This window comes from Cyrtonyx montezumae, unplaced genomic scaffold (genome assembly GCF_038088225.1).
Source record: "Cyrtonyx montezumae isolate F1298 unplaced genomic scaffold, pur_monq_1.0 scaffold_18, whole genome shotgun sequence".
Lineage (NCBI taxonomy): Eukaryota > Metazoa > Chordata > Aves > Galliformes > Odontophoridae > Cyrtonyx > Cyrtonyx montezumae.
The window spans coordinates 11,007,601-11,030,568 of NW_027071914.1; positions in this window are offsets into that span (position 1 = coordinate 11,007,601).

A 22,968-nucleotide genomic window follows, 5' to 3' on the forward strand; every position below is an offset into this window, starting at 1 on the left:
AATAAATAGCATCATGGGACTTGGGGAAAGAACAGAGATAACTGTGCCGTGTGAGATGAATGCATGAAAAAGCGGAAAATTTTAGTCTGATAGAGAGGATTTGGGACGTGCTGCTGCCGATGTGACAGCAGATGGCAAGGTTGAGCTGTATAGAAACGGCTGAAGCAACGCAAAGGGGCAGTAGGGCTGATGTACTAAGATTAAGAGGGGTCTCCAAAAGAAAATTCTTTGGTGTGAAGGATCGTCTCCTGCCCTTTGGCAACGTCAGCTTAAGCGTTCTCGCTGGTTTAAAGATGAGAATGCAAGAGGAATGGGAGTTGGATCTGGCAAAAAGCATTGGAAAGACTTGGGGGGAAGATTCTTTAGCACAGTCTGTTGTGATTGGACAAAGGGAAATGGTTTCAGATTGTTGAAACCAGGGGAGACTTAGATTGGTTATAAGGAAAAAGTTTTTAACAGTAAGGGTAGACAGGCCCTGGCACGGGTTGTCCAGAGAGGTGGTGGTGCCCCATCCCTGCGGACAGCCAAGGTCAGGCTGGAGGGGCTCTGAGCACTGACAGAGCTGTGGGTGTCCCTGTTCATTGCAGGGATGTCGGATCAGATGGCCTTTACAGTCCCTTTCACCTCAAATGATTCTGGTATCAGCTCACTGACTCTAGTCTTTGAGATGCTGACCCTATCCCAAGGGGAAGTAAATCCACCCTTTCCCCAAATGGAAGCATTATTTTCTTCTAAGAATAAAAGCTGCTGCATGTTCTGCTGCAGTTTCAAAAAATGACCAAAACTTTTTTGAATCAAGTAAAGAATGTTTCTCTACGTACAAAAAGAGTGGGCTATTTATTTACTTATTACTTTTTAAACAGGTAGGAAGTGGGAGTAGGGTTAGTTATCCAAACCAGGGAATAAGTCCTATCTATGGTTTCTAAAACAAAAAGTGCAGAGGCCTGGCTCTCCTCTTGAATACTCCAGTCTTGAATACTCAGATTTACACATAATGAAGATTCATGGCTTCAGATTTATGCTCAGCCACTGGAGCTAGTGTCATTCTTAACTAAGTCACCCAGTAGTTATACACACCACAAAATCATCTGCATGTTTAATGCAGAGCAGAGAATTTCTATGGAGAAATCTATAGCTTTTAATCCAGTGATGAATCATTTATGGGATTTTGGATTATTCACTTTGCACTGAATTAAGTTGTCTCTCTTTCACAAAGCAAGACCCCCCCCGACATGCTCTGCATCACAGACGGGGCCTCGTGGTGATGCATGTTGCTGGGATGAATTATTTATTGGATGTTTTAGATCACTTGCTCAGTGGCGAACTAAGCCAGTTAACTTTAAATCTGTTCATATCCATTCTTAAGTACACAAAATGATTTTATGTACATGATACTCATCTTTCCTTCTTCCTCCCTTTCTCTCCTGTACAATAGTGAATTATCCATGGGGTTTGGGTTGAGCTAGTTTTGGATGTAGTCAAACTTCCCCTTGAGGGAGGCAGTGGCAGTAACCTGTGCTGGGGATTAGCCCCAGCTGTTCCTGGGCCTGGAGTGCAGCAGGTATCTGTACGAGCCCCCCAGCTGTATCTTATTTCAAAAATGAAGGGAAGGTGTGGCTGTTGCATAGGCTGTAGTTCTCTTGATCCCTGTGAAACTCAGCAGCAAACTTCTCAGTGGATCTTAGTACTGGGAGTAGGGAAAATCCCATGGATTTCCGTGATCAAATGTTGATTTTATTTTTTCTCTTGACCTGCAAGCCTCAGCTGATAATGGAGAAAGCTCTTTCCCAGGGCTTTCTTGCAAGCTCTGCCTCAAGGATGAGGGGAAATCAGTCTCTCAACTGAGTGGTGAGTGGATGCTGCTTTTGAATTTCACTTGGTTTTTTATGTCCTTAGTCCATTGTCTAATGAAGATTATGATGAGGTAATTATGGAAATACACAAATTGCAACTTCATGAATACCAAAGAAATTCATGATGATCCATGCTTAAAGAATGCATAAAATGCAAATCATTTGTAAATAGGTAGTAGTAAATCTTGTTAATATTAATAATGTAGAGTTTTAATTGCATCAGGCCTGGATGAATTCTAACCAAAGTCCTCTGAGGAGAGTTTTTAAGGCTTTATCCTGTGAACTATGTACCGTGAGGTCAAAGGGAGCTTCTTCTTGGCTCTGCTTGGTGTGCAGTTACCCTTGGCTCCTACAGTCAAGAGATGGGGAAGGGCACTGATCCAGAAGGTGATGCAGCCCATCCAAGGGGCCCCAAAGTCTGCCCTATGGTGGGAGAGCCTCAGAACTCAGTTGGGCATTGCTAACTGTGTGCAAGACCCTGGAATCATGAGATAGGGACTTACAGTTTAAGGCTTTGTTGTGTGGCTTTGATTAATAAGTTTGGTTAAATAGTGTTGCTGGATGTAAATGTCCCAGGACTAAATCTGGATTCCCAGTATCATTGATTTGTGCATTGCTATGGGCTCTGTAGTATTTGTGTCACAGCAGAGAGTCTGGTAGAGCTGGGGAGCATGTTCCTTGTGTCTGAGATTCAGCTGTGGCACCAGCAAAGCACTGGGAAAGGAAAGGATGAATGCAAATGCCACAGCTGAGTGAGCTGGAGATGTGGGTAGGGAATGACTCAGTACTTCTGCTTTCCCCTGGAGCATTTCTGCTGTGGGTGCTTCCTTCAGAAAGACTTTGAGGGGAACAAAACCCCTCCAGTGCTGAAGAGTGAAGTAGCTGGTTTGCTAAGCTTGTTGAGAGGTGCCCAAATGAATGTATGGATTATGAAGCTCAGGGAGGTCCTGTAACAGCAAAACTTCGACAGACTTGCCAGTGGCTGAGTGCTTGGTAGAGTTCATATTTGTCAGCTCATTCTTCTATCTTCTCTAGTTCATTCATTTTCTGTCATTAGCTGAGTTATTCTACAAAATAAATGAATTTTATAATACAAAGATACTAGATGGTGCATTCAGACATGAGGCCTGAAGCTTCACAAATCCTGATGGAAGAGAGAGGAATATTCCAAGAGAAAACAAGAAAAGGTCATGATTTATTGCTTATGAACAGCTCCCTGGGTCTTATTATCTTTTCTGTGTAGAAGCCTAGAGATCTAGATCGAGCTTTATAATTCACATCAAAATTCATTGTATCACATGTCTCCTGTAAAACCACGTTTTTGAATGATACAGCAAACCCTATTAAATAGGTACTCATTAAACACCAACACCTTATAAATTCTTCCAGAGTTTTGTTGACAGTACACATCAAACACAAACCATTAAGTGCTTTTCATTTTCCTGGTAGTGTGCAATCATAATGCATTACATGACAAAATAATGTGTTTACATGACAGATTTAGTGCTTGATCTGCTGCATGAAATGCTTCTGAGCACCAGAAGATAAGAGAAAAATGTAACATTATACTTCCAAGTGTATATTAATTCTTAACTAATAATAAATTACACCAGGATGCTGATGGAAACAGATGAGGGAAGCGCATGCACATGGGAGGAATTCATGAGGATCAGTGACATGGCAATGAATACTAAATGCAGACATCATAACTGGAGCTAAAATGAAGCATTTCTGCATCAGCAAGAGAGCTCCTAGGTCCTGCGGGCTCTGTGTGTTTTTCTTTTGCATCTTGAAAGCCCATCCTGGCTTTCAGCAAAGTTCTTGTTAGTCTTACCATCACTGTTCCCTCCCACTCAAGATGGTGACCTTGCCACCAGTCTGACAGTACCTTTCATAGAATGGGTTTGGCTGGAAGGGACCTTAAAGTTTGTTGAGCTCCAACCCTGTGCCACAAGCAGGATTCTCAACCAATACATCAGGCTTCCCAGGATCCCATGCAACCTGATCTTGAATGCCTCGAGGGAGGGGGCACCCACGAATTAAACTTTGCATTACTGGGACTGAAAGAGGCCTCCCTGGCATAGTTAACTACTGCATCTCTGCAGTGGAGGACCCTCAGCAACCAGAAGTCAAGTCTTGCTTGCGAGGCTTTGCTTACAAACTGTCTTACACCAGCAGAAGAATGAAAATTAATTTTTCTGGGGTTTTTTTCGTAGCCAAAACACTGTTTTTTCCACCTCATTGGCCCCTCCATCTGGGAACTGGCCCATCCTTGCACCTCCTGTGCTAATTCATGCATAGCACTGAGCACGCAGCCTCTCATCCTCTCAAGGTGTTTGGTGCCAGAAGTTCATCTTTCCTTTTTAAAATTCTAGGGAAATTGTTTTAACTTTTCAAAATGTTTTCTTCCATTGTTTCATCGAAATTTGGCCACAGTGATGCTGGTCCCCTGCAAGCCCTTTTCCTCCAAAAAACTGTACCCTAATTCACAATTTAACAGATACCCAGCCCCAGCAGATCACTGTTGTGGTGTTGAATTTGGAATTTCAAGAGTGATATTCAGCCGCTTCATGAGTTTGGAGTATGAGGATAGCTGTGTCTATTAATCTTTAAAAAGAACCCAAATCTGTGTGTTTTATTGCAAGTGGGAGCTAAGACAGAATTGGTATGTGGGAAAACAATGCTATAATAATGACATACAATCAAAGGGAGGATAATAAACCTGCTTGTTCTCTGTATTTGCTGGGGAGCGGGAGCTGAGGCTTGTTTTAACTACAGACAGCTTTCTCCTTTCTGTTTTTATGGCTTTCTCAATCACTTTGCTCATCTGCTGCTGGAGGCTTTTATTTGCTGATAAGGGCTGTTAACCAGTTGGAAAGTCAGACCAATAAAGTTATGTAAAATGCAGCCAACAGCTTTTGGCAGGAAACAGACGTGGTGCTGGCGGAGTGAGGGAGGAGATGAGAGAGCTCCTTTTCCTCCTGTAGGAAAGGGAAATGTCCTGAGGAGGGGACCAGTTGCAGTGAAGCAGTGATTGACTCATGCACACTGTCCCTGTTCCTTGGCCTCTGCTGGTGCTGATGGAATGAGTTTTTTTTTCCTTATTCTGTTCCTCCATTTCCAGAGAAAATTTTAAAGGCTCCTTTCACAGGGAAAGGAGTAACAGGTGCTGGTTTGCAATGGGAGGGGGCTTGGGTTGCCTTGCCGCAATGCAGTGCTGTGAGCTGCAGCTCTCAGTGGGGCAGTGACCAGCTGAACTCCAGGAACACTCAGAGATAAATAAGAGCTTCTTCCAAAGTGACTTAATATTACCTTTCCTTATCCAATAGTAACAATAATGGAAAAGGTACCTGATTGTTAACAGATTTACCTTTGAGTGGCCTTCAAATTTGAGTCTCTTCAAGCCTGGATGCAGGGAGTTGTGGTGTTGCTATAGCACTTATTTCTACCTTAAAACTTTCTAGAAGCAGAGCATCAAATGTGCGTGGGCTTCCCAGTGTGTCCATAGGTGCTGAAAAAAATTCACAGGCCTTACTGAGAATTCAGATTTTGTTGTTTATAAGCTATGTCTGGTAGTGTGATCTTATTTCATTGTGTTTTGCCTCTGAGATGGTATTTCTAACCTGTAGAACTCTGCATATGATGCTAATGAAAAATTCAAGAGGAGAGCACTAGGAGTTTGAGTTCTGAAAGGAATGCCTGGTATGGAAAGCTGGAGAGTAGGGCTCAGTGTGCCTTTTTGTTCAGTAGTTTATTATTCATCCCGTGCAACTCCACAGGCCTGGGGCAGGGTGGTTGGAAAGTTGCACAGAGGGAAGGGAACTGGGGGTGTTAGTCAACAGCTGGCTGAACACGAGCTAGCAGTGGGTTGAGTGGCCAAGAGGGCCGATGGCATCCTGGCTTGTGTTAGAAATAATGCAGCCATCAATTGGTGATGGTCCTTCTGTACTCAGCTCTGGTGAAGCTGCGCCTTGAGTGCTGTGTTCAGTTTTGGTCCCCACTACAAGAAAGACAGCAAGGCCCTGGAGTGTGTTCAGAGAAGGGTAACAAGGCTGTGAGCAGTCTGCAGCACAGGTCTTATGGGAAGTGGGCTGAAGGAGCTGGGTTGGCTCAGTCTGGAAAAGAGGAGGCTCAGGGGAGACCTTATTGCTCTCTAAGACTGCAGCAAGGTGGGATCAGCCTCTTCTCCTGAGTAACAGCAATAGGACAAGAGGGAATGGCTTCAAGTTGTGCTGGGGAGGTTCAGGTTGGATGTTAGGAAAAACGTCTTCTCAGAGTGGTGTTGCAGTGGCACAGGCTGCCCAGGGAGGTGGTGAGGTCCCTGTCCCTGGAGGTGTTCAAGAACTGTAGAGAAGTGGCACTGACTGTGGTCAGTGGGCATGGTGGGGGTAGGTCAGCAGTTGAACTAGAAATCTGAATGATGTTTTCCAACCTTAATGATTCTTATTAGTAGTAATTACTTTTTCCAGAGGTAACAGTGATTTTGGGCGTACTTGGCTTTTCTTCCTCAGCCATTGTTTGTTCTTATTTGGTCCTTTCTGAGAGAATTAAAGGTTAATCTAGAATGGCATACGCAGAAGGTCATGTGCAAGGAATATATGCATATATACCTATAAATACATACAATTTTTAAACAGTTAGAAAAGCATGAACTGTTTTTCCCAATGTGTAGCTAGTATCTTTCAAGTCCTTGCAAACTGCTGATCTATTTCAGTTTGCAAGAGAGCTATTTAACAGTTTATCCATGTTCCCAAATTTTAAAATGTTTCTAATTTGCTTAGCTCATCTCATGTCCTGAGAGCTGTGGATTGTCTTCAGCTGCTTGGAGGTCTCAGTTACTGGGGTATGACAGCTTCTAGTAGTCAAACATTTTCATGGAAAAATAAGCATCAGTTTCAAATCTCACCTCCATTTGGATATCAGCTGAGAAATGATCAGCATCAGATTCTACAGAACTATTTCAGTTTCCATTATTCGCTCTTTCAGGATCTTTTTGTCCTGAAATGAATTGGAAAAATTTTGTAGTATCTTCTTATACAGCCTCAGCTCTTTCAGGTTCCATATGATAGAGAGGTTCTTCCCTACCTACTGAGCTGCCTTTACTCCAGAGAAATTTTCATCTACCCGGAAAGAAATGTTAAGTCAAAACTGATGACTTGGTTTGGAAATCATCTACTCTGATGTTACAGAAGGTGACGTTTCTGTGAATCTTGGCTCAAGGTGGAAAAGTCCAGCTTTGAAGCTTTTTTCCTTCCCCGTTTCTTTCGTGAAAGTGGTCCGAGCTCAAGGAATAGAGATGCTCATAGAGCTGTTTAGCATTAGGTGATCCAGCTCCTGCAGGAGAGCCATGCAAGGCATTTGCTGTGAAAGCTCAATGGGGCTTTGCCCCAGCACTTGCTAGATTGTCCTCTATACCTACACACTTATGTGTATTGTGTTATTCCCCAAACTGCTGTTGCATTCTCTAGCAGCCAGGATTTTGGGCATCATATACTGGGACATGGTGGTAGGGAGCAGCTGCTGCCCAACCCACTGCCTGCTGCTACCCTTCCTGTCGTGCTTGCTATGCTCACACATTCAGATTTCCTTGGTTCTTTCATAATTTGGAAGACCACTTTCTCTTAACTGTGTATAACATTGGAGTTGAAAGCAGTGATTAATAAAAAAATAAATAAATGGGAACCTCATTTTTACGTTGGTATGAATCCTTTCAGAAACAGCATAGCCAGTGAGTCTGCCTGTGTGTACACTGACGTGTGCAGTGGGTTCCTTTCTCTAGCCTCTGCAGGAAGGATTTGAGATCTCTTCAGCTGATGTTACAATTTCTGATGGAGGTTCATTAAAAATTGAGTACTTTTTTTTTTTTTTTTAACAGGCTCCACTACTTCCCTGCTGGGGACTATTTATGTAGAGGTAAATTTAAACATCTCCTGTTTACTCATAAATTATAATGACCTAGCAAAATCCATGCCATTTTCAGCAAAATCTGTTCTGTTTGGAAATAAGACATAAATCTCCTGACTTCAGAAAACTTTTCTAAAATGTCCTCACCTGTTGCACCACAGTAGCCAAGGCAAACTAGAAGCTAAACTTCCTCCTCACCCAAGCAATCATCAAGCTACCAAGCTCTATTGGTGTTGTTTTTCCCCAAATGCTAGACATTTGTTCTTCTTGGCAGTTCTACCTGTGGGTTAATGAAATCCAAAGTCCTTATAGACTCAGCTCTTTAAACCTCTCTAAGATCCAGAAATGAGACTCAAATGAGAGACTGTCCTTCATCTACATGGAACTGGGATACTGAGAAGAAAAAAGTTGGGTCCCAATGGTGGTATGGAGATTGGAAGTTTCAGGCAGAAAGAAGCAGAATATGGGGAAAAGAATACCCTGGTTCTGGAGTCCATTCCACCTTGTTTTGCATTTTCCATTCAACAGCCCTTTGACCAAATATATAAGCTTTTGGGCCACAAAAAAAAAGTCTTTTTTTCTCCCCTCTCTTTGTGAATGATTTAGCAAGTAGCACATACTCATGTAAACTCTCTGCCCAGTTTGCTTGTTAAGAAAATTGCAGGTGGATCATCCCTCTGTCTGGTTCATCTTTGGCTGGATCACTTCCAAAACAGCAACTAATCCCTTGCCCAGGCTCTTCACGCTGCGATCTGGATCTATGCCCACAGCAGAGCATGTTTTCTTAGCCCCAGAAATCACCATGCCTAAATTTCAGATGCAGAAGGTATTTTCATCCAGCCCTGAGTGTATGCATGCTGGATTAAGTGAGCAACTCGATGAACTGATTAAAGTTTTATACTTCTTAGAACACACAGCAGTCTTTTGGGAGGAATCTTGGATCAGAAATCCATCTGTCTTCACTAATCTGTGTATTATTCTCTCTCATTGCTTTGTATCGATTCGTTTCCGTTTCATGCTGGTCACCAGCGTGTGTCTGATATTGCACTACATTATTTTGCTGCCTCTCGACTCTGGTTCAGTGGCATCTGTTAGATGGTTGACCCCTCCCTGTTAGCCCTCATCTAATGATGGCTTCTTTATTTTCCCCTTAATAACACCGACATCCTATTAGTCCATTAGCAGGTCATACTCTGCCTGAACCCAAAGTTAACTCTACAGCGCTTTCTTTTTTCTTTCCATGTTACTATCTGTGAATGTCATCAGAAGCTGTTACTGTCTCCTCTGCCTTTCCACACCATGCAGATTCCATTTGTGTTGGTGCCCCATGCGGACTCACACACACGTAGGCAGGAGTCCGGTCCTAGTGCAGTCTGTTTGCTCAGTAAATCTATATTCTTTTGACTGAACCTTTCAAGTTGGGGATTCCCCCATCCTTAAAGAAGTGCCCTGCATGTTGAACCACATTTCTTACATGTGGCTTCTAGCCATTATTTTAAAACAAAGGAAAATCCTTTTCCCAAAGCCCCCCAATCCCCAGATACTCATCTCTAGGAATGCAGGAGCAAATCAGCGAGTGATCCGCTTCTTTCTGGGCATGACCCACTTGCTGCCTCTCAGTTGTGATGGCTTTTTAATATTTTAAATGCCAGAGAATGCATATCAACCCCACCAGTGTTGAAGCCTTCCCTCGGTGTTCCTAGGCTGCTAAAAGCAGCATTGCAGGGGACTGCAGAGCACTTCTGTTTAGCTTCAAATAGACTTGTAACAGCTGGGCTGGATCATCCCCCGGGCAAAGCAGCACGGCACCGCAGTCCCTTTCCTCAGCCTTCTTTCTCAGTCTCAGCTGCATCCATTCAGGTTGTCTCTCATCTGAATGGGCACTCCTGGAATATGTGGCAGATGCTAAAATATATCTTCTCTTGGAATTTCTCTTTGTTCCCTATTGCTGGACTGCCTGGACAGCAGCAGCAATACTTCTGGCATGGCTCTCCATCAATAGGAAGTCCTGTGAAGTCCTTTTCGTTGTAGATATCCTCTCACTTCCTCTGGTTTCACAATAACAGTGTGCTGCGTTACACGCTTGCTCTGCCAGTCTCCCATTTCTCAAGTTTTAAGGATATGGCAATATTTTCACTGCAGGACTTGAGGAGTCTGCTGATGCCAACAGCTGTCCCATCCCGTGGCCAGATAGAAAAGAATCAGCTGTTGGAGAAACATCAGAGAGGGCTTAGGAGAGGTTTGGCTGCTGGAAGTGACTGTTGCTCAGAAACACTTCCCTATGACTGATGCAGAGGTCCTACAGATAATCCACTAGTCTTTCAGAAACACCAGGAATCTCAAAATTTTAATCCCTCTTTTATTTTCCAGCTCATCAAGAAATTGAGCCCAGCTTTATGAGATCCCTAATCAGAATGGAAATTAGGTCATGTTGTCCATGAGTTTCTGTCTCCCCTGGTCAGCACTTGGCTTCCCTATATCTTCATGGGAACACAGCTGGTCTGCTCTCCCAGTAATTTTCCACTGGGCTGTAGGTGACGTTTGGTGAATGCCTGTCTGCTGTGGTGAGATGAGCTTTGTCTCATCTGCAAGGAGAGGGAGATCTTGACTGACCATCCTTCTGGAGATGAACAGGGATGTGAGAACTCCATAGTGTTAGCTTACGGCCTCCTATTGCCTTATTTCTGGTTTGATTGCATCCAGATCACTGCAGCAGTTTCTTACAGTGCCTTTCTCCACGTGGCACCGATCTCTCTCCCATGTGAAACAGTCATCTGAAACACTGGCAGGCTTTCATTTTTTAATAAACTACGTTGATCTTTAAAATGTCCCGTGGCCTCTTGCTTTTCTAAAACTTAAATTACTTTGTGCTTCTCCTATTTTTCAGCCCGTTCAATTTTTTAATATGCATTTAAAACACAACACTGGCACCAGAGCTGAGCCAGCATCCTGGTTTGTCTCGCCAGTGGCACAGTCAAGGGGCAGAAGTTGTCTTCTTCCTCTTACTTGCTCCTGTGTGGTCAAGCTGAAAACATCCCCAGTCATTAATTCAAATATTGTCTGTGATAGAAAATCTATCAGGCTAATGGAAGATGTTCCCATGGTTAATTACTTTCATTGGTTTGAAAAAAAATTTAAAAATGACTCCCCATAAGCTTGAATTGATCCAGTTTCAGCTTCCAACCACTGGGTCTTATCCTGCTCCTGTCTACTAGATTAAAGAGCTCTCTCTTAATAGAAAACCATGTAGATACTTCACTGACCTCTTAGCCTTCTCTGAGTGAAATGAAATGAACGGAAGCTCTTTGGACTCTTGCTGCAAGGCAAGCGTTCCTGATGAGGGTCAGGGCAGTCCAGCAGGGTCCAGGTCAGAGATCACTAAGAAGAAAATATTTATGTTCTTGGCCCACTTTCTGGAAACTCAAAATAGATGAATTGTGAGAAGGGTTAGGGAGTACTCAGGAACTGGTCTTCCATTCAGATTGGACACTTAAATACATTTCCTCTCTCTTCTCCTCACAATTCAAATTAAGAAAGAACTAATGGAAAAATTAATCAGGTGCTATTTCATCCATTTCCTTCATGGAAAGGCAGGTGAACATTAAACCACGTTCAGTATTACTTTCTTATGAGTAAATTGAGATTCCATGCAAATACAGTTAATTAAAGATTGAGGCCATCTAATTACATGAATATATACAAGAAGGCTGATTTGAATATGGATGCTACAAGAGTGGAGGGGGGGAAAAAAGGAAATCTGTCAATGCTACTAAAAACCCATTTAAACAGATTAATGCTGTGCTTCATATTTAACTTATTAAAGGCATTTACTGTTAATGAAGTGATAGATGTGCTGGAAAATAGGAGTAAATGATTAAATTGGGAAGTTTTTGAGGTGTAGCATTTGGCAGGAGTGGAAGGAGGGAAAATGTGGGTGGAGGAAGGGCTGTGGTTGGACCTGGAGAGGTGTCTCATAGTCCTGTCTTGAACTCTTTGGCTTCCTGCCCTTCCCTCTCTCTTCCCACTCTTCCCCATCTTGCTGTCTGTGCTGCTAATGAGCCTTGATGTTGCTTTTAATCTGTAGGTTCACAGATGAGTGTAAATGAAAAGACAATCCTTGCCCAGTGAGTTTTCCAATCTAAGTGCATTTCTTTGTCCAAAATATTAGTGCCAGAGGATAGATTAATAATAAGTTGCTCATGGGAGCAGAGGCCTGTTGAATAAAGGTAACAGTCTAGCGCTTAGATACTACGAGGTTTGGGAGATTCTTGCATTGTGCTAGCATGGCTGAGTGAATTTCATAGTTTTAGTGACCTCCAAGGAAGGATAAAAAGTGCTTTCTTCTGTCTATAGCTGTTTTCTGCAAAAGCAAGATAAAGTTTTTGGACATAGAAGAATGAAGACGTTGTTTCAGAAACCGTACACAGAACTTACATTTACAAGTTTTTCATTTGTTATAAAATAATGACAAGATGATTTTGCTTTCTCCATTCACCTCTGGAAGTGATCTCCTCCTGGGAATGGGCTGCTGAAGCACTTAATGTCTAGATGCTTGCAAAAACTACCAGCAGCACAAACTGCCCCAAGAAAATGGAAATTCATTATTTGGTTTTTGTTGCTGTGCTAGGTTCATTGCCCTTTCAGATCAGGTGAAGGAATGCCAGGAGACCACCCACTCCTATCTCAGTTGCACAGCTGACAATTCAATGTCTGTTGTTGGGGTCGGGAAAGTAGACTTAGCCCTACCTTTTCTTCTATGCTAAGGGGACAATCTTGCCTTTGTGGGCATAAATCACTTCTAATTAAGGGAGATTAGGAGGAATCCTGTCTAGATCTGGGCAATCCAGTAGTTGACTGAGCTTGGTGTTACGTGCGTGTTTAGACCATGTTACACTGTCTCTAGAGAAGAACATAAGATGTTTGTTCTCATTTAAATTGTGCAAGTACCATCTCTGCCAGTGAAAGAAAAACATCTGTGAAAGCAAAGATTGGATCTTCTGATTTTTATCACGCAGGACAGAATAGGGGACCAGAGCAGCAACATGCAAATGTTATGAGTGATGACAAAATGAGGATAGAGCAGTGCGTTGGAAGTGTGCTGTGTGTCTGGCCATTAGGTGACACTCTTCTGCTACATTTCCACCAGTCAGGGCAGCAGGTGGAGAGAAAGGCATTAGATAAAGTTTGCATGAAGTACACTGGATGGACTCCCGTACTTTGGGGAAGCCAAGTGTAAGCGTTTCCTCATCTAAAGGTTTAATTCAGACAGGGACTTTACAACTTTTTTTTTCTGATCGCACAATTTCCACTTCATCCAGCTCCTGATTAACGCGATTCTTCACTTTAATGCAATTGAAAATGCAGGAACTCAATACCTTGAATTCAGAATAATAACTACCAGTATATTTTGCTCAGTTTAAATCTCCTCAAGTTGGTTTTATGAGAGATTCAGTCATCAGCTCCAGGGTATAACTGCGTAGTTTTTATGGAGGGTGTCATTTTGGTGCTGTGGAAAGTAAAGGAGTCAAAGAAAGAAGCAGGAATAACAAGCAGAAGGACAATCTGAGCATTTTTCTAATATTTCTGGCTGTGTCACAGGCCTGTCTGTCAAAATAAAGCCTCTGAAAGAAGTGCAGAGTAACCACAAAGTCAGAGAGACCAGTTTGCTGTGTTTGACAGCAGAATCTGAGTAAGTGCATCTGTTTCCCCTACTTTCCTGCTCTCTTTTACAACCGTAACAAAAGTTGAATGCATGCTTGGCCATCCCTTGAAAGTGATTTCTCAGATTATATCCACATCATAATAATTCAATTGAGAAGATGGCTTACATGGAAAAAGCAGTAGCACTAATTTTTTCAGGACCATTTGAAAGATTTATGGCAAACTTACATCTTAGTTCCAGGAAAATAACCAGGTTAGTCCTAATCAATCTCTATGTTTTAAACTAAAAATAAATAGATACAGTCACGTATGGGTTGCAAGCATAGAACATGACAAGAGCAGTGCATGCTCTCACTGCATACCACTAGCTTTCATCCTCCTGTTCCCAGTGCCTCCTCCCCAGAAGAAACCAGCATGGAATGGGATTCACACCCACCGCAGCCTGGCTGGCATTCCTGAGTTTGCATACACGTTTTCAGAGAAAAATCAGCGTTGCAGATACGCTCCAGTAATCTGCAATGGCTTTGGTGTTGGTTTTTCATTCTGCTGGCATATTTGTATTTACTTTTTTGCTGCACTTTAGTTGTTTTTCTTTTTATTTTTTTCCCCTGTTTTCCTTTCTGCATCTATGTGAAGTAGGCAAGGCAATTTTCTGTTTGCGGAATTGCTTCTGCAGAAAGCATATTTAAAGCCACACACATACTCAAAAGGCATATTAAAGACTTAAAGGGTCATCTTAAGGGTGATCTTAGGGACCTAGATGTATACTCCGAGTCCTTCAGTACGTAAACAGGTGCCATAATTTGGTACTTCTGACCCTTGAAGGAAAAGGGGGAAGGGGGGAGGAAGCACGTTTGAAGTCATCTTTTTTTTCTGTTTGGAATGCTTATTAAAAACTTTCTAGCTAAAAGTTGATAGAAACAAGCTGGAGGAGGCTATTGGCAGCAGATTAGACTTCTACCTGACAAACATTGGATCTTGCAATAAAACAAAGGACTCGAGGTCTTTTTGGATTCCCTTCCCACTCCATGACTCTGACCTCATCTCATGTGTATGGGGAAGTGAGTTTGCTTTATTGACCTTAAAGAGTTCACAAGGAGTTGTGTCTGTTGGGCTCTGCTTTTCTAAAAGTGAACTTGACTGGTGGTTAGACAAGGTTAGTGTCCTGCTTCGTGGTGATCCTCGCTGGTAGTCTGCCAGTAAGACATTTCTGCTCCCTGTTCTTGTAGCATGGGTTAAAGTAGAATTATCAAACCTGGGAAAATGTATGGTTTTTGGAATACTTATTCCTGTTGCAAAATGAATTTAAAAAGAAAGGTTCATGTCTCACAAATCTACTTTTTTTTTTTTAACTTCTATTCTGGCCCATTGAAATATTTGATAATTTTCATTTCTGTATTTAGTTTGCATTATGAAAAGTTTCACCACTCTGCTGCTGAAGTGGTTGAAGTGCTTCATCTTGACATTTTCAGAGTAGAAAACAGATGTTGCCTGAATGTTTCTGGGATAATTTATGTTATCTTTAATGAAAAATCATTAGAGAGCAAATGTCCACAGAAGGTCTGAAATGAAATGTGTCTTTAATGAAATGGGATTTCTCTGATAGAAGATGCCTTATGGAAGCTTCCTTCAGAGATCAGCTGTCTGTATCCTCAGGGCAGGTGGACCTGCAGTAGTTCTGGGACCCATTGCTGCAGCTGGGATGAACCCCATTGACTATTTCCTGCAGGAACTCTGGTGTCCTAGTATCTGTGGATTCCAGCGTTAACGTCTGTGACGGTGTCTTGTTGCAAAGCCTGGGGTTAGAAACGGGCACTTATTTGTACATGTGTAAAAACTGGTCTGTCTGGGGTCTTACATGACTGCTTTATGCCTGTTCTTTGATGTCCAGACTATGACTATAGAGAGCTATCATCCATGAGTTGCCTGTCAATTGATTGATAATATAACAAAGGTGTTTCCTTGGAGGTCTATTTTCAATAAACTGGGAAGATAACCACCAGCAAATTGACATTAAAAAGAAGTTCAAAGCAGTGGCTCCAAGGGCAATCACTGTTCTTGTGGAAATACAAGGGCAGAAGTTGCAGCCTCACAGGCCAGTACTGGAGGAGTTGTTTGGGTCTCTGCTTGTGATCTTTCTCCAGTTGGATTAGTAGGGAAGAGCCTGATGGAGAAAGCCACCTGAGACCTAAAACCCAGATGAGATCAGTGGCTGTCCCCAGAGAGCAGGGGGCTGCTAGTGGGGAAAAGGCAGGGGAAGGTTTGTTTGCTGTCACTTGTTTTTGCTCTGTTGTGAAATTATACAGAAGTGATGGTCTTTGCAGTATCACTTTCCCCACAGCTCTTGGGAGGGGTGATAGTAATGCAGATTCCCACATTTAAAAAGCACTGATCTTGCTATTTTTGCACAGGATGGTATCCTGAAAGTCAGGTCTGAATATGGTCCAAATAAAAATGCCTGCAGCCCGTTCTCTGAGCCTTTTGTTTCTCTGCTGCAGGTGGCACTGTAGTGCCTTTTCTTTTAACCATCCCAAATCTGAAGTGATGAGTTATTTGCCATGGTCCAAAGGGCAGCAGAAAAGCCTGACCAAATTTAACTAAACCAGAAGGGCACAAAAAGGATTTTCAGCTAAATGTGAGTGACTTGCTTGCCCTGCCCATCCCTTCTCAATTACAGAGAGCAAATAACTTTCATGTAATGGCCATGGGGGAATAGGCATGGAGAGGAATCAGAAAATTTTTTCTGGTAAAAACTGTGATCTTCAGGTGGAACTCCACACTGTTTGCACAAATGCTCTGTGTGCTGGGCTGGCTGGAGGCCCCACAGCTGGCCTGGCAGCTGGTACTGAGCAGCAGCAGTTTTCTGTTTGGTGCTCTGTGCTGGGGACCTTTCTGCATTTAATACAACTCTTTGCACTCTAGCTTGGAGAAGCAGCTCTCCACAGCCCCAGTTTCCCAAATATGTGTCATCAGGTTTGCCCTAATTTCCCTAAATGTGTAATTAAAGTTGGGCATCCTAGTGCCAATCATGGCACTGGCACCTGATCTACTGTGTGATGTAGTGACTAGCAATCCTGTCCACAGCAGGGGGTTGGAACTATGTGATCTTTGAGGTCCCCTCCAACCCTGACCGTTCTGTGATTCTGTGGCAGTGCTCCCTCTCTTCCAGCTGGAGGCAAGATGCAGAACCCCAGGACCCACTGGGTGATGTCTGTGGGATGGCCAAGGTCAGATACTCCTGGCAGAACCAGGGCACCTAGTTGGCAAAATATTTCATTTCTTAAAATTCAGATAAAGCTTGTTCTCCATTGTGAACTGTGTTGGGGCGGTGGGAGGGATGGTGCTATTAGCAGTTAGTGGAGCAGATGCAATTAGCGAGCAACTTCAGGCAGGAGGAGGAGGTGGTGGTGGGAGTTCTTCCCACATGCCAAGTAAGCCAGCAAGGGAATGCTGTGTTTGGGGATGGTTTCACCTGCCCCAAACTGTTCATCAAATCACAAAGCATTCAGAAAAGAGTAATAACACTCAGAGGCTTAAATGTGAGGGGCTGAAGAAGCTAAGGTACTTTTTTGGTGTATTTACTTTTGTTCAAGAGAAGTTTAAGAGGTGATCCACTCACAGTCTGTAAGTAACAACAAGCAGAAAAGTTTTCTAATTTGAGGGAGAGAGTATAAGTAAATTTCAAAGGCTGTAAATGGAAACTACATAAATCCAAATGGGATGTGGGCAGGTAGCAGGAGGGTACAAGGAGATGTGCTTCTCACCTGTGCGTAACACCATGTGCACTAACCTAAAAAAGCCCATAAAAAACCTTCCTGCAGTTTCTGTGCAGTACAGGAAGAGTAAACAGAGAGGAAAAGTATATGGATTGAGTTGATGGAAATTTACTTTTGACTGATTGAAACAGAGGTGACACAAAGCAGATGGAATTTTTTCTCACCACTGCTAGCTTAAGAAAATGAAGTCTTTCATGATGATCCAATTTTTCTATTAATTTTCATATAAAGAACACAAAATATTGTGGCTGTGAAAGAGCTGAATATGAAGCAGAAATAAAATATGTACATAAAATGGGATAACTGACAGGTTTAATACATTTTCAATTTCTATGTGAATATAGACACAATTCCCCCTTGCATAAACCAAATATCTAGCCATAGAAAGCAGAAAGGCAAACTGATGTGCAGCACTTGAGCAAGAGAATCAGTGGTGGTGGAGTGGCAGGGGGCAGGGCACACCTGAAGGAGGTGCTGATCCTAACAATCCATCATGTCTGTCCCTGCAGCCAGCATCATCCTTGCTTAGGAGCTGACAAGCACAAATCTTTGGTGTTTCTATGCAATCTCCAGCACTTTCTCCATCAGCATCATGGATTTTCTTCTAGCAGCAGAGAAACAATCAAGGTGACAGAGATTATTGTAATGGCCAGATGCCACCCCATGACAGAAGGCAGTGGGGAGGCAGAGCTGGTGTGACCGGAGTGTGACTGTTTCCTAACAGGTCCCAGCTGCTCTGCTCACCCTTGGAGGCTATTTCAAGATTGTTCTTCAAGTTGCACGAGCTTCAGATCAGATCCTGTGTGACTTCAGGCACACTGCTGCTGTGGTGCCACCGTAAGCACCCTGCCATGTGTGCATTCACCCAAAGGCTTTGATACACTTAAAAAAGCTAGAGAGAAAAAAAGAAAGGAGGGGAGGGGGGGACTGCAGAAGGAAGGGGCTCCCAGGATGCCTGGCTGTGCCCAACATTGCCTTCTTAATTACTGGTGTAATCAGGTCACGCAACTTGCTGGCATCCCAGCGTGGGAGCTCCTGCTCATGCTGGGCTGCTTCTCTGCCAAAGCTTATTGGGAATCTGCATAGCTGCACGACACACTGAAACCTCATTAGGAACAAGACCAGCTTTCCATAAAGGATAAGTTCTGATGAGTGGGTCTTTTCTCTTGTGCTTGAGCTACAGTGAGGGCTTCTTGAATTAATTTAATAGAAGCAGCAACAAAAGCCTCTCAGACAGTTCTGCACTCTCCTTCCACAAATAGTTGTTTGTAAGGATTCTGCTGTCCTACACTGTGTTTCTCAACACAAAATTTGCAGATGTTTAGTAGCTGCCATCAGGAATCCCTCCATCCATAACCTCCCTAGAAACTCCCCATGGCTTCCTAGGAACATTAACGTTTCCAAGAGCTAAAAGATTTCAGGGATTTTCCTTGGTTTTCTGGCTTTTTTTAGAGATTTGGTGGGAATTCATAGAACGCTTCCCAACAATTCCTTGGGCTCAGATCTGCCTGGAAATTTCCTTTCTGGGAGTTTTCCTGCGGCCTTCTTGGCAATTCCCAGTTCTGTTTTAGGAATTTCTACACTTGCTTTTCAGGTTTTTCTATTTGTGACTTTGTGGGCAATTTTCTGTCAGTCTTTCTACTTGTGGTTTCCAGGAATATGTTGATTGGTTTGGGTTTTTTTGTGACTTTTTAAGAATTCATCTCTTGTTTCCTAGGAACTTGGTGCATTCCAGAAATTTTCTCACAGCTTTCTAAGAATTCACATGGTGCTTTCCAAGCACTTGCACTTCTACACCAATTTTAATCAAAGCCTGCTAGGAATTCCTCATTGCTTTCTAGGAATTTTCCTGCTGCATTCAAGGATTTATCAGTTGCTCTCTAGAAATCCAGGTGGTCCCTTTTATAAATTTCCCCATTCCTTCGTAGACGTTTTCCTACGATCCAGAGTGTCACCAACTGCTTTTGAGAATGTCACCTGCTGCTTTCTAGACTTTTTCCTGCTGCATTTCAGGATTTTTTTTCCCGCTTCCTCAATGGTGAAAACATGCTGAGCTTTGCTACTGTGTCCTCACAGTGCTAACGATGTCCAGATATTAACACATACCACATGTGACCGGCCAACACAGTCCAATGAGGCTGTGCAATGGTGTGGAGAGGGAGAATATTTGTTTGGTCTATCCTGAACTCAGACAGCTTGCAGCTGGTGATCCTTTCATCTTTCTGAGCAATAGCATGTGGATGCTAAGCAGCAGCCACCACTCTTTCCACTTGCTCCTGCTTTGAGGGTCTTTTCTGAGTCTTCTCCATTCAAGAAGTAATGGCTTGAAGCTGTACCAGGGGATATTCAGGTTGAGTGTTAGGAAAAAACTGCATTTCCATAAGAGCTGTCAGGCATTGGAGGGCATAGTTCAGTGGGTATGGTGGTGATGGGTTGCCAGTTGGACCACGTGATCTTAGTGGTCTTTCCAACCACAACAGTTCTGTGATTCTATGAACTCCCTCAACGTGCATGCAGCTTGCTGAAGCAGTAAGAGCATTAACAATTCAAACAGTAAGTGGACTATATTTCTTTGCCAGAGACATAATCTCATTTCTTTTCCCTGCAATGCTTAACCTGGACGCTCTCTTTACAGTATTATCACAACTGTTTGTAAAGAATGAGCCTGTCTCCAGTTGTATGTGAGCAGCTAGAGTGTACCTGGGGGCAAAGAGGTTCTGTGTTTTTAAAAGTTGATTTTTCCAGCAGAGTAACACTTAAAGGAGTTCTGCAATTAGCATTGCTAATGTTTCAGGGTAGTAACAGCCATGCACAACGCAGCCTCTCTGGTACAGCGCTGATGAATTGTTAAGAAGAGGAACTGATTCACTTTGCTAAATTAGAACTGATGCTGCAGGCATTATGAATGTTAGCATCCATGTAATTATGCAAAATATTTGTACTTTTATCTACGTTAAGCATGGTACAAGTGTACAAGACACAAAGGCTGTCAGAAAAACACCCACAACTTACCCCAAAGAAAAGTTCCTTATCTCCTTGGTTCCCAGCATAATAGAAAGGTGCAGTGACAGGTTCCATGCTCTGTAAGAGTAAATCTACTTTCCACAGCGTATCATCAGACATAAAGTAGAGCAGGGCATAGGGTTCTCTGCTTATTAATGGGCAGAGCTGGTTTGTTGTGCTGGGAGCAGTGCTCCTTCAGTTGTAGCATGAACGTGCAGCCCAGGGAGAGCAGGAGCTCCTTGAAGCAAGACATGAAGGTAACCATGAAGCGTGAGCAAGGAGGTGGAAAAATAAAATATGACCCATATAATTGATATAAGAGCTGACGGGCACAGCTAACAGTCCCTTTCTTCAGGTCTCTTGCTGAAGTGTTTTTTATTTTTTAGTGTACCTTTTCCACTTGTAGTCACATGCCTGTGGTGACTCTGCAAGTCTGCAGAGCCATTAGATTCAAAATTCTCCCCAACTGGAGAAAAAAAAGTTAAATTTTGATAGTTTAAATACTAAACCATCCCACATGCTCAGAGCTGCCAAAGGAATTGTAGAAACAAGGCAAAATATATGATTTCATTTTTCATCTGTTTAAAGCTTTAACCTGAATTTAATTGCTTTTGGGGTGTGGGGGTGGTGGTGGGGGTGTTACTACAGAACACTGAAGCTTCAGCTCTTACTAGTTTGGAAATGACTTCTCAAAGCAGAGTTTCTCAAGAAGGATTTCGAGGTCAGTCACAGTTATTTTTAACCAAAAAGAAGGCTGTTGAAAAAGACTCTGATCAACAACACTCTTGAGTTTTCACTTGGGTTTCACAGATCCGTTTTAGAAGATTTTGTTACTTTTTCCAGCTCACTGTTTATCTTAAGATGCTTCAGTCCTATTCTCCAATAGATACGTGACCTTTGTATGTTAAAACTTTTCTGGGTAGCAACTCCATTCATAGAAGGAGCACCTTCCTTCAGTAAGCTGAACCTTGATCTGTCCAATATGAGCAGCAAAACCCCACGGTCCTGGGAATGATGCTGTTTGTTCTTTATACTTGAGAACTCATGGATATTTCGTTAGTATTAATGTGGTTCTGGAAGTCAATACCAGCCAGTACCAATGCCCTGGCAAGGTGTTCCTGTTGGCTGAATCAGGGTTGAAGCCTCTGGTTTAAGGTGCTCTGCTGTACCATGTTCCTTCAAGTGATTTAACTATTTATTTACTTTTATTTTTTTCAAATGTTACCAAGATTGCTAAGTGACTGTGACTGCTTGGCAATGAGCTTTAGCTCCTTTAAGCCTTGTCTTTACAGTCAGGTTCTTTGAAATAAATGTCTTCAAAGTTGTTTATAATTCTTCTTTATTCTATGATGGAGTGAAATGTTTTGTTAGTCATGAAGTCAATTCTAAATTCCAGAGAATTACTGAGAAAGAATCAATTTGTCGGCGATCACAAAACAACAGCTTCTCCAGACTGTGCACTTTTACAGCTTTCCCCATCAGGAGTTTGTCTCTTTCAACCGGGGGTCCGAATATCTAGAAAAAAGGCTTTCTGTGTCTCCTATATGGATTTGGGTCAGTGCAGGAGATGAAATGAAAGTCAGCTGAGGAGTAGCTGGTGTACATGGGTGGTATTTGATTTGTATTGACTATCATGAGTAGAATGAGCTCCAATGTGTGATTCAGATGGGAGGCTGCCAAACTTCTGTGCCAAAGTCTCAGTAGCAACAATGAGAAAGAAAGGAGGAGAGAATACCACGGAGAGCAAGCTCTGGAAATAATCCTTCACAGTGTGACTTTCTAAATTGTTAGACAAAGAGGGAGCAACTAATTGAAGCATTGTTTTCCTAACAGAAGCTCACATTTTGCTCTCAGTTACATGTCAGCAACTACACCGCAGTAATTGGAATAACACCTACGGCAGTTCAGGTACCATGGTGATGAGCACTAATAGAGAGACTGGTTAGATAAAGCAAGATACATAGATGTCAGATTGGTTCTGATAAATGTGTTTTAAAAGTCAAAAGGATATTCACTTGTGGTTTTCTTCTGAACCAGCCACTAAAAAAGTTAGTGTTATCAGGTTTTCTTCTGAACCAGACATTAAAAACATTAGCTCTGTAAGTCTTCTGCCCAGAGAGATGTTCACTTGCAGGAATATTGTTTTCTGTACTAACGCTTCAAAGATCCAAATTCTGTTTTCTTTGACATCAACAGAGCTTTTACAAGTGTAAACTGTGATCTTGGTTACAAAAGCTCATTTATTATGGGAAGGGTAGTCAGTATACATTCCCGCTCCATTGTTAGAAGTATTTATATTTATTACCTTCAAAGACATATGGGACGTAAGCTTTCAGATTAGACTAATGGCACCTGGATGCTAGTTCTAGACCACAGCTAGCATATCTGCAGGTAAACCTAGCTCTGTACATGTTTCAGTGCTATGGGTATTTGCTGAAGATTTGGTCCCCAGACACTCACTTCAGAGGACAGAAATTGTTTTTTAAAATTCCCTTTTACGTTTTTTCCCAGATAACGTTTAATGAGAATAACAAAAATATTCTTAACTTTTTTTTTTCCCCTTAAGATATCTGGAAGCAGCTATTAGCAAGTTTAAGCATTTAAACTTGTGATTTTTCTATGACAAGCCAAAGTTGATACAGACTTTATTGTCTGAACTTTATTTCAGATACCTGGAGAGTTATAATACTGTATCTAGAAGGGAGCTGGGCTGATGTGCCCAGAGCAAAAGTCTAACTGGTTTAGATGCAGAAAAAGCAGCCACTGCATGC